Below are 12,630 nucleotides of genomic sequence, written 5' to 3'. Positions count from 1 at the left end.
TTGTAAACAGTGCTGCTATGAACATTGGGGTGCATGTATCATTTCAAATTAAGAGTTTTCTCTAGTTATATACCCAGGAGTAGGATTGCTGGATCACAAGGTAACTCTATTTTTAGTTTTTAAAGGAATCTCCATGCTGTTTTCCATAGTGGTAGCACCAAATTATATTCCTATCAACAGTGTAGGAGGGTCCCCCTTTCTCCACGTCCTCTCTAGCATGTATCATTTGTGGATTTTTAATGATGGCCATTCTGACCAGTGTGAGTTGATACCTCATTGTAGTTTTAAGTTGCATTTCTCTGATAATTGGTGATATTGAGTATCTTTTCATGTTCCTATTGGCCTTCTGCGTGTCTTCTTTGGAAAAATGTCTATTTAGTTCTTCTCCCCATTTTTTTATTGGGACAAAGATACCTACTCTTGCCACTTTTAGTCAACATTTTATTGGAAGTTCTAGCCAAGGCAATTAGGCAGGAAAAAGAATTAAAAAGCATCTAAATTGGAAAGGAATAAAAATGTCACTGCTTGCAGATGACAAGTTATTATATATAGAAAATCCTAAAGATTCTACCAAAAAGTATGTCAAATAAATGAATTCAGTAAAGATGTAGTATACAAAAGTTACAAAAATCTGTCACATTTCTATACACTAATAACAACTATCAGAAAGAGAAATAAAGAAAACAACCCAATTTACTTTTGTGCCAAAAATAATTAAATACCTAGGAACTAACTGAACCAAGGAGATGAAAGGCTGGTACTCTAAAAACTCTAAGGAAGAAATTGAAGACACAAATCAATTGGAAGATATTCCATTTTTATGGATTGAACAATTAACATTGTTAAAATGTCCATACTACCTAAAGCAATCTACAGATTCAGTGCAATATTTCAACATTCCAATTTTTCACAGAAATAGAACAACCCTAAACTTTGCATGGAACCACTAAAGACCCTAAATAGCCAAAGCAATCTTGAGAAAGAAGAACAAGCTGGAGGCATTGTGCTCCCTAATTTCAAACTATGTTATAAAGCTGTACTATTCAAAACAGTATGGTATTGGAATTAAAAACAGACATGTAGATCAGTGGAACAGAATAGAGAGCCCAGAAATACACCTGCACATATGATCAATTTATGACAAAGGAACCAAGAATATAAAGAAAGGACAGTCTCTTCAATAAGTGGTGATGGAAAAACTGGACAGCCAATGCAAAAGAATAAACCTGGACCAGTATCTTATACCATACACAAAAATTTACTCAAAATGGATTAAAGACTTGAATGTAAGACTTGAAATCTTAAAACTCCTAGAAGAAAACATAGGTGGTAAGCTCCTTGACATTAGTTTTGGTAATGACTTTTGGGATCTGACACCAAAAGCAAAGTCAAGAAAAGCAAAAATAAACAAGTGGGACTACATCAAACTAAAAACCTTCTGCATAGCAAAGGAAACTATCAACAAAAGGAAAAGCAACATACCAAATGGGAGAAAATACTTGCAAATCATATCCAATAAGGAGGTAATATCCAAAATATATAAAGAACACATACAACTAAATAGCAAAAACAAAAACAACAATAAAAAAACCAATCTGAGTTAAAACTGGGCAGAGGGGTTCATTCCCCAGTACCTCCTCTAAAAATAAATAAATAAACAAACAAACCTAATTACCTCCTCCCCCTCAAAATTTTTTTTTAAAAATGGGCAGAGAATCTGAATAGACATTTTCCCAAAGAAGACATATAGATGGCCAACAGGTACACGAAAGGTGCTCAACATCACTAATCATTAGGGAAATGCAAATCAAAACCACAGTGAGATACATGTTAGAGTGGCCATTATCAAAAAGACAAAGAAATAACAAGTGTTAGTGAGGTTGTGAAGAAAAGAGAACACTTGTGCACTCTTGGTGGGACTGTGTATTGGCGCAGCCACTGTGGAAAACAGTATGGAGTTTCATCAAAAGAATTAAAAATAGAACTACCATACAATCTGGAGATTCAACTTCTGGTTGTTAATCCAAGGAAAACAAAAGCCCAAACCTGAAAAGACATATGTGGCCCCATTTTCACTGCAGCATTATTTACAATATCCAAAATATGGAAACAACCTAACTGTCCATCAATAGATGAATGGATAAAAAAATGTAGTGTATATATATATACACACACATAAACACACACAAAAAATGGGATATTATGTAGCCAGAAAAAAGAAGAAAATCTTGCCATTTGTACAACATGGGTAGACCCTGAGGGCATTATGCTAAGTGAAGTAAATCAGAGAAAGACGAATACTACTATAATTTAATTTAATTTATATGTGAAATCTTGAAAGAACGAACTCATAGATACAAAGAAGAGATTGGTGGTTGCCAGAGGCAGGGGGTAGGGGTGGTCAAAATAGGTGAAGGTGGTCAAAAGATACAAACTTCCACTATAAAATAAATAAGCTTTGGGGATGTAATATACAGCATAATGACTATAGTTTAAAATACTGTATCGTATATTTGAAGGTTGCTAAGAGTAGATGTTGAAAGTTCTTATCACACGAAAAAACTTTATAACTATGCGTGGTAATGGATGTTAAGTAACTTACTGTGGTGATCATTTCCAGTATGTACAGATACTGAATCATTATGTTGTACACTTGAAATTAATATATTATGTATCAATTCTACCTCACTAAAAAAATAAGGCAGTTACAAAAATCACATATTATATATTTTCATTCATATGCAAGTCCATAAAAAAGAACTCTATAGAGACAGAAAATAGGTTAGTGGTTGCTTTGGGCTGGGAGCGGGTGGAAGGCTGAAGAGCAGATTAATATATCTATGAATATACTAAAAAACCATTAAATTGTACACTTTAAATGGGTGAATGCTATGATATGTGAATTATATCTCCATAAAGCTATTAAAAAAAGAATCATTGGTATAGACATAGTTTGCCAATCTTGTTCATAGTCTATTTCATATAGCATTTTTAATTCCCATTTACAAACAAGTAAATGAATATCTGAGAATCACTAATAAGTGACTTTCAGAGTCTTCTTTGCCAGGTCTCTTTCCCACTGTGCTCCCGCTGGTGCCTAGTGACAGGATAGGGTGGGAAGAGAGTGGGCTCATAAGCCTTCATGTCCCGCCTTCAGATTCCACTAGAACTCTTGCTAACCACGTGCCTTTGCACAGGCTACTTAGTCTTCCTGTTCTGTCCTTCCTCTCCTGTTCTGACATAGAATAACATCATCCAACTAAGCGTGCCCTTGGGAGGAGTTCATGAGGCCCTATGTAATGTACCTCAGATCGTGCCTGGCACATGGCAGATGCTCAGCCAGCGGTAACGACATGTAATGATCCTGTGTGAACTAGCACCGATTTGGTCGCATGTGACAAAAACCCAGCTCACCCTCGTTGAAGCAAAGAAGGAAACGTACTGATTCATATCACTGGGAGGTTGATCTGGTGTCAAGCATCAGTTATGGCTAGGGACTCAGGTGACCTCTCAGGACACTGTGTCCCTCTTTTCCTGGCTTCATTCTCAGGCTGACTTTCCATTCACAGAGGCAAAGTTGCCAAAGCAGCTCCAGGCTCCCATCCTATCAGCTCAGCAGCCCCTGTGGAAGAACATCTCTCTTTCCAGACAGTGCCAACACAAGTCCTGAGAAGACTTGCAGTGGCCCACACTGAGCCATGTGTCTCTCTCTGAGGCAATCACTATGACCAGGGAGAGGAAACTGTAGTGATGGGTCTGACCTGAACCCTGTTTGTGTGTGGAGGATGGGTTAGTCTCCCCCAGACCAAGACACCAGACATTTATTCTCTTTCCCAGGTGAGATATCCTTTTAGGCTGAATGGTGAACCAAAGAAATTTCACATCTGAATTCTGCAGTTGTACCTTAAATGATCACCTACTCCATGTGGGGCACTTGTCTATTTATCCACCGGCCCCTTTATCCACATTCTGTGTGTGTGCATGCTCTCCCGTGCATGAGCCCTGGGACACATGGGGAGCCTGCCAGATGCCAAGACTAATGAGAATCTCATCTAATCAATTGTTTACACATTTCCTAACAATAGTAATCCCTTCCTGATGGCTTCAACTAGTCATTGAAGTCTGGAGGAGACAACCTTTGTAAGAAATGTGGATAAAATTATAAGTCAAGGGTAATTTTACTTATTGAATATTTTCTTGGTTGTGGGTTTAAAAAAGAGGCCGAGAAAACACAAATAAATGTTTCGGGAAGCTCCTGCAGGGCTAGGCAGTGACTGATGGGAAAAGGCCATCAGTCATTTACAAATGACCAAACCCTGGAGAGAGCCCTGGTCTAGCTGAGGGTCAGCCCCCCTAGGGAGCTGGCATGGGTGTAAATCAGATGCATACCATTGCTCATTCTTCGAACCCCTTTGTCAGAAGTTTGCATTTAATTTGTGGGCATCTTTTCCTTTTCCAAAAGCAGAGTTTAGACCATAGAGGGAATTAAGGCTCCAGGATGCACTGCTGAGTTGTAGCCTCCTCTGGGGCCTGTTTCCCATCTTTAAGTATTTTCATGGGTGATTCTCACTATGCTCAAGAGATTACCCAAATGTGCCTCCCTTGCCTCAGGAAGAGTTGGGACCCAGTTGTTTATTATCACTAATGAAATCAGGTTCTTTATAGATTTTCCATAATAAAAAACTTTAACAGAAAATTGTTATGAAAAAGTGGTTAAATGTCCAGGGTTTGACTTTCAATCTGGCTTGGAAGCCTTATCTTCCTCTACTTTTTCTTTATCACCAGATCACGCTAAGTCATTAATTATGTCTCTGGGTCACATCTATCTTCCTGGGTTAGAATATAAGCTCCAGGAGGGCAGGCATCTGTTTTATTCAGTGATGTATCTCAAGCACCTGGAACAGTGCCAGGCCCTTCAAAGGCACTCAATGTATGTCGAGTGAGTGAATCTACAATCTACTATTTGTCACAGTTTCTATTTTCACCGTCAGGGTTTCATCTGGGGTGTGACTGACACCAGGGCTTAACACCAGCATCTCAACATCCTCTCTTCTTCCCATCCATCCCTACTCCTTCATCTGCCCTGAGAGGGGTTTTAGCCTCTTTTTGTATAAATCAGACTCATGTGCATTCTTTCCTACTCTAAGTTTAATGTATGAACTCTACATGATCAGGTCTCTACCTCTGCTCTTGATGCAAGAAGCTAGATTTTTGGAATGCCAACAGAAATTCTGTCCCAACAAAGCCTGCCTCTTGAAAACCAAAAATCCAAAGCACTTTGGCTTTTAGACTGCTATCTCATCGGTAAACTTGAGAACTATTTTGTGACTCAGAACTGAGCAATGACTTCTTTGTCTCGAATTCTCTCTGACCTCCCCCTGAAACAGGGCAGAAAAAAACTATCAGTGCTGCCCAGGAACCAGTGAGTTCTGTGTCGGCGTCACTCCCAACCAAATCCACTTCCACAGCTGACCAGCCAGCCTCTGACAGACCCTTACACGTGATTATTGACCTGGAGACTCTTTCCGCCTCTTTGGATGCCTTTACACATCCGCTTGACGCACAATAAGCTGATTTCATTCTCCAGTCTAGGAGCGCCATCCCCAACTGGAGGTTCAAAACCAACCCCATCACCAGAACGGCTACAGATCCCGCTCCCTAAAGCCTGTTTCCTATTTGGTCTTCTGTAAGCTGTCATTCATCAGCAGAGGTTCACCTGGGAAGTACAATTTACTCTTATCCCATCAGCAACTAATAAATGACCCTGAAAAGAGTTTATACGAAGGAAGGCGTGTAGAAGTAGGTTGAACTACAGAGGGTCCGAAATCACCAGCTTCCATTATAGTAGTGATAAAAATTTTAAACACACTGAGACCAATTTAAAGGAAATTTGTCAGAAAGCAAGAAAGAAAAAACTAGTTCCTCCCAAAAAAGAACTTCCTCATGCAAGTCAAGTCTCTGGGGGACAGTATGGGGCAGAGGGCACCTGGGCTGGGGAGGGGGTTTCTCCCTCAGTCCTCCAGGTGCCTCCTCACCTGCCTGTCCTTCCTCTCCCCCGACCCCAAAGTGTGGAGAGCTGGGAGGACAGGTCTAGGGGAACCACGACCACGGCAGCTACTGGACAGAGGAGGAAGCCCCTAACAGGCTGTGACTTTAGAAGCCTGGGGAAAATCCCTCAGTTCTTAGGGCTTAAATCCACCTCAAAAGATTCCAAAATCCCCCAAAATGGAGTTTAAATTTGGCAGTGTTCACAGAGTTCAGGGAAAGGGACAGCTCGCCAGAGGACTCGGTCCCCGGGGGAAAATGAATGCTCAGACACGGGACTACACGCCACTGAGAGAATTCAATCAACTCACCTCACTTTGGGTCCTTGCACACTTGGCAACGTTCCGATCAGAACTAGCTTTCTCCTGTTTAGTTTTTTGGCTGTAAATAACAAAAGGCTTGATGGAAACTGGCTTCAACAGTGAAGGTATTATTTTCTCAAGGAGCAGTCTGAGGAACGCGAGGTCCAGGGTTGGTGAATCTCGCGCCTGGACAACGTCATCAGAACGTTCCCAAGTCTCGCCTCGCGCTTCTTAAAAACCCCGCCCCCTTCGTATCTTATTGGCTCTCGTCGTTACCATGCCCTTTTCTAGCCAATTGCTGGCAAATGGGATGAAATCTCCGTAATTGACTTGAACTAATCAATACTGAAGGTGGGCCCAGCTGTCCTAAAGCACAGGGTCACACGTGAACTTCCTAAACTCTATTTACAAGAAAAGCCTGGGGAAAGCCTGTTGCATCTCCAGTATGATCATAAGTGTCTGCCACCCCACGCATATTTCTTGCAGGGAAAGATGCACTGATAACAGAATTCGACGGTCTGGTTCCTCTGGCAGTTATTTGTCTCATTATTTAAAAAATGATAGTTTTGCTTACCTAAAAAAAATTTTATTCCTCTTCGGAAACAAAACAAAACAAAACAAAACGCTGCTAGAAGGAAAAGGTGACCTATTAAACTTAAGAGTGTTGGTGACTTATCAGATCTGCTTTCATATTGTGTAGACAGACAGATGTCTGACAATCCCAAGGGCTGTCTGAGTGGACAGGAGAAATGGAAGAGCACCAGAAACCTTAGTAAAAGGTTCAGCAAAACCCCATTAAGGGCTCTTGATGTGACAGTGCTATGTCAAGCAGGGTACCAAGGAGATAGTCTCTGCCCCTGGGAATCCAAGGTCGGCCTCGTGACTTTGCCTGGGGACGCTGTTGTGAGAGGTAGACCTAACCAGTCAGGGAATCCTGCCCAGACGGTCTGGGCTCCTGGCTGCCAAGTCAGTGAACGTGGCCAGCCTGCCACCCATGGAGCCATGGAGACAGAAGGTAGTCTTGTATCTGTCCCCTTAGCTGACCAGGCACTGGGGGGTGCAGGTACCTTGTTTCAGTCCCTAGGTCCTTGGTTTTTGTCAGCAGACAAGGCCAGCAGTGTCTGCCCTGTTCTACAACTATGACCTGGGTCCAAATCTCTGCTCTACAACAGAGCACTGGTAGCGGAGGAAGAGGAAGTAGGGGCTGTGGCAGAAAGTGAGGGTGGAGAAAGTGGGGCACAGAGGAGAACTAGATGGGGCTGGAGGCAGAGGTGGCAATGGAGGGCTCTGGGGCAGGTGACAGAGGTGCTGGGGCCAGAGGAGGTGAAGGGGTTACTGTGGGGAGAACAGGGGTGCTGAGGTGGGCAAAGACGGGTGGTGGAGGCCCTGGGCTCTGAGAGAGGTAAGAGGGTCTCTGAGGAGAGGGGACGGGTATCTTTGGGATAATTGCTATATAAGAAAGCATTAAAGGAAGGCAAGAAACAAGCTGGGTAGAATTGAAGGGGAGTGGGCAGAGTTCCAGGGAGGAGTGAGTGAAGCTGTATGTGAGAAAGCACAGGATCAGGAGTAGGCATACGATGAAAAGGCTTGCACCAGTTTCCCTTGTAAGGCGACGCTGACGTACAAAGAATGAATTCCAAGACCCCAAAGAAGCAATGTGTCGACACCACGAGTCCTTATTTAATGGACATTTTGGGCCTTGTGGGTATATTAGATTGAGCAGAGAGGTTAGAATTTTGTTACTGTCACTATGGTTAAAAGTAATTTGAATAAATCAGAAATACTAAAGGGAAAAATAAAGCAAATTCCCAGGAAAAAGGTAACCACACGTATGCCCCCAGATGGGTGACTTATTTTAGTAATTTACTGCTGCCCACATAGAGGCAGCTATTTACTCACACAATGATAATTAATAGCATTGTCCAGAGAAATTGACCTCTGCAGATCTAAACAATGGCGATTCACTGAGGTTTCCCGTCAGTCACAAAACACCATTTCTCCATATTCTTTCTTGATAAAGAAAATGAACTGAACAAAGATTCTATCATGCAAACCCACAATTATCCTCGTTCTTGTGAGACCTGCCATTGTCCTTTCTAACAGGCTAATGTACTAATGCAGTTGGGATGAAGTTATTGCCTAACATATAAATGTCTTAACATGGCTATGAAATGAGACCTCCAACCAAGAGACTGTTCAAAGACTAAAGAGGACCATGTCTGCTCCAAGAAAGTTTCAGAGTTAAATTAAAAAATCATAAAGGGTGAGGATTTGGAATGAAACACCAAACAACAATTCCATTTAAGATGAAGGAGATGGGGCAGTGAATTCCTTGATATATTCCAACTTTCCTGGGTCTACAATCTGAAACAAATGTCAATCACAGCAGGCTCTCTATTCCCCCACCCCACAAGTCATTTGTGGTCTGACGATGACAAAGATGGTATTGGGGCCTCTGAATTTCCCAAGCTTCTGGAAAGATCAAAGTCTGTCAGGATTCCCAGATCCAGGATGGTTAATGTAAAAATGACACAAGATGTGAATATGTTGGAATGAAATGATTTAAAAATAGGCTGTTGGCTGTGGCTGGAGATGAAAGATGATGATATTAAGATGCAGGAGTGGAAGATGGGTGATGTGAAAAGTGGTGTGAGGTCTGTGAGGGCAGGAATGTGGTTGGTCTTGTTCACTGTTGTATTTTTAGCATCTAGAGCTGTGCCTGGAACATAGTAGGAGCCAAATAAATACCTGTTGAAGAATGAAAGGATGAATGGGGCATGATAACTACCTGGCTGGCTCAGCCATCCATGCATCCTCTGTGCCCTCTCTTTGCAGGGGGCTTCCCTCTGGCGCTCTTTTCCCCCAGGGCCGGGTGGTCACCTCACCTTTCCCATATCTCTCCTTCCTATTTACTTTCGTCTAGCCCATTTATGGGGTTGCTCAGCAAATGTTTTGACTCCAACTGGGAAAACACGCTCTTGGTGCCATCATCGTCACCTGGCCCAGACTCCCCAAACAAGCCTGGTGTTGAAGGAAATGTCAGCTGAAAGGTTTTGGTCGGCCCCTCCGGCAGATTTCACAGGGCTTAGAAAACACTTAACACGTCTGGAGATCGAATCTGAGCCTCTTGTCTTTCCAGAGAAATCGCTCGTGGCCCCCCTCAGAGCCATTTCCACCTGCAGTGGCTCTAGAGCTCTCTAAGACGGCAGCTCCCAACAAAGCAAAACAAAACAAAAGTGTGAAATTATGATGATGCTTCAAATGGAATCACCCTGTCCTGGAACTTGAGGATGAGAAAACCAGACTCAATTCCTTTATCTGTAACGGAAAAGGGGTTGATTAGATTTATGGTGTTCCCTGGGTACCATCTGCCCTATAGTGCTTCATCTGTAGAAATAACAATTTAACATGAATTTGTTGCCAACACTCACAAATCCAGAGATTTAAGGTTAAAATCTACATTTCCATCTTCTCTTGGAAAAATGGAAGTCTGGTAATACAGTGCCTGTACTTTCACAGAGCAACTGCAGAGGGGGCCAGGTCACCCCCAGGGCCAAGTCACCCCCGGGGCCAAATGGCAGCTGGAGCTGAGTCTCAGATTCCCTCCCGGGGGAGGCTGTGTGCTCTGCCCCTCAGTCCTCACTCCTCTCTATTGTCTCCTACCCTGTTTAGAGTTTTTAAAGCTTGTCTGATCTCTTGGGTGATGGACCTCCCTGACGCTTTTCCATTTCTTCCTGGCACCAGGATGGAGATTAGGAATGGCTGCACAACTAAGATCTCTTCTAGTGCACTGACTCCTTGGCTGTTTTAACAAGTCACAGCTGAGACTCTGCATGGTTTTTTTTTTCCTATCAGTCATACTCAAACTTTCAAGTGCCCACAGATGCTCTGAGGACCTCATTAAGATGCAGATTCTGATACCGTAGATCTGGGATGGGGCCTGAGATGCTGTGTTTCCAACAAGCTTCCAGTCTGCAGATGCCACATGTTTGTAGCAAGGCCCCAACTTGCCTCCAAATTCCCTTCCATTAGATTAGTGGAGATTAGAATCAGCTGGGGAGTATTTTAAACCTATAGCAATGCCCAGTCTGCATACCCAGAAATCCTGATTTAATTGGGCTTGGGTGGGTCCTGGCTTTGTGTTTTTATTTTCTTTTTAATGTTCCAGATTATTGTAATGTGCCTCCGCGGTTGAGAACTACTGTGATAAATAGTATTAACTCTCAGTATCAAACTTCCATTTCTAGGCTGAAGCTTAGCTTTAAGGAGAATGTTAAATTTCTGTTACTTTCAAAGGCTAGATAGCCGTGGCACAGGGTGGATAAGAGGCCCCTTGGTACCTCAGTTGAGCCCCACCTGCCCACCCCTCTAAGCTCCTTCAAGCTGCCAGTGAGTCAGTTTTCATCCTCGTTAGTCCCTAGAAACCAAACCTGGTTACATCTCCCATGCGGTGGCTCACCTGCCTGGGTTTCCCAGCTCTGGAGTGAACACCTTCTCACCTCTTCATGTGTCCCTCCTGTGCCTGTCTCCAGGACTTCCTTAGGTTGCTCTCACCTTGTCAGGTTCATTCCCTTCCATCAACATCCCTGCTTCTGTGAGACTGCTCCTTCTGGCCAGGTGAAGCCACGTGTGCTAGGTCACCAACTGCCCTTAATGACACAACCTGAACCTGCTCCCAGCCTGGGTCTGGTTGTCCCCGCTCCCCTGCTCCCTCACCAGCCCACTTCCTTGGGCACTCTGGCCTTCTGGGTCTCTCAGAGCTGCTGCTTCTCTCCTGAATGGGGAGAGGAGAGAGCAAGGTGGCTTGGCTCAGTTGGTGAGTGTGCTCCCATTCACTGACAGTTTATATTCAAAATCTTCCATCTTCCAGCCAGCATGCTAGAATACATAAAGCCTATATGTTAAGGAAAGTCTAAATGAACAAATGAAGAAAAAAAGTAAATAAATATATGCAGTCAAAAGGATGACCACAACTTCAATGCATACCCTTCCAGAAAGTCCAATGCATGTTTGTTGAGCATCACCACAAGCTAGGACTGGATACTGGACCCAAAAAGGTGAGTCAATTGGTGTGGTCCTTGCTCTCTCCCAGCGTGCATCCTTTAGTGGACCACAGCACCACGGCATTGGGTGGAATGGAGCTGACAAATAGGGTTCAACTCACAGGTCAGTGCAATCAAGGGAGAGCACTGCGCTGACAGTTCCATGACTGCCTCTGGGAGCCTTGGTCTGGAGTGACTCTGTAGGTAGATGGTGGAAGCAGAGGCTAGTGGTGGTACCAGTTACTGTTATCTCAATATAACTGAAACAACATCAGACGAGGAACTGTAAGATCTGTGCTCTAAGTCTGGCTTGACGAATTCCTAGTCACCTGTACTTGGTCAATTTTTTTTTTTTGGAAGAACTATTCAGTATAGATTGACTTTCTCATTCATGTAGAGCACATTCTCTTACAGAAATTTCCTGAGAAAGGATGCAGGATGGTGAATTTTTTGAGTCCCAGCATCTCTGAAAATAGCATTAGTCTGTGTTCATCCCCAAAACAAATAAATCTGAGTACAAAAGACTGGCAGGGAGGATTGGGAATTGTGATGCCAAGAATTAAATCTAAATAATTATAAATGTATAACTGGATATAAATGTCAACAGTAATTCTTAACAATTCTTAAGTTGCCATAGGGCTGAGACTAGTGTGGGGCCTTCTACTGCTGTCTTTTGTTTAAAAGGAAACACAGATATTACATCACGTGAGCTGGGAACTCAGAGGAGACAAAAACTGGGCAGAGAATTAGAGGGTGAAAATTATGCACCCCCCCAACATTATAAGGAATGCTTCCTTTTTGCTCAGCTTTCCGCATCTTTGGATATTTCATCTCTGTATTTTCTAAATTTTTTAATTTCTGGAAGTCACAGTAGTTATAAATCAAATCTCCTGACTTTATTATCTTTATCTTTTTCTATTTTCCATCTCTTCTTTTGCGTCTACTTTCTGGGTGCTTTCATTAACTTTATTCACTGCTTCTATTGAGTTTTTCATTTCAACTATCCTTTTCTCTTTTTAATTTCGGGAGCTTGCCCTATTTTTGTAACACCCTATTATATTCAGAATATTTTCTTTTCTCTCTCTGTGAAAATGAATGCTATCACGTAAGGATTTACATTTTCCTTTTCTTTTGCTCCCTGATTTTTGTTTCCTCCGAGTTCCTTGTTTGTCATTTTTTATCCCTCCCCTTTGTAATATCTATGTTTCATTTTAAGGATTTCAGAATTGTTAATAATTATT

This window comes from Vicugna pacos, chromosome 3 (genome assembly GCF_048564905.1).
Source record: "Vicugna pacos chromosome 3, VicPac4, whole genome shotgun sequence".
Classification (NCBI taxonomy): domain Eukaryota; kingdom Metazoa; phylum Chordata; class Mammalia; order Artiodactyla; family Camelidae; genus Vicugna; species Vicugna pacos.
The sequence above is the reverse complement of the archived record's forward strand: the minus strand, read 5'-3'. Positions refer to the sequence as shown.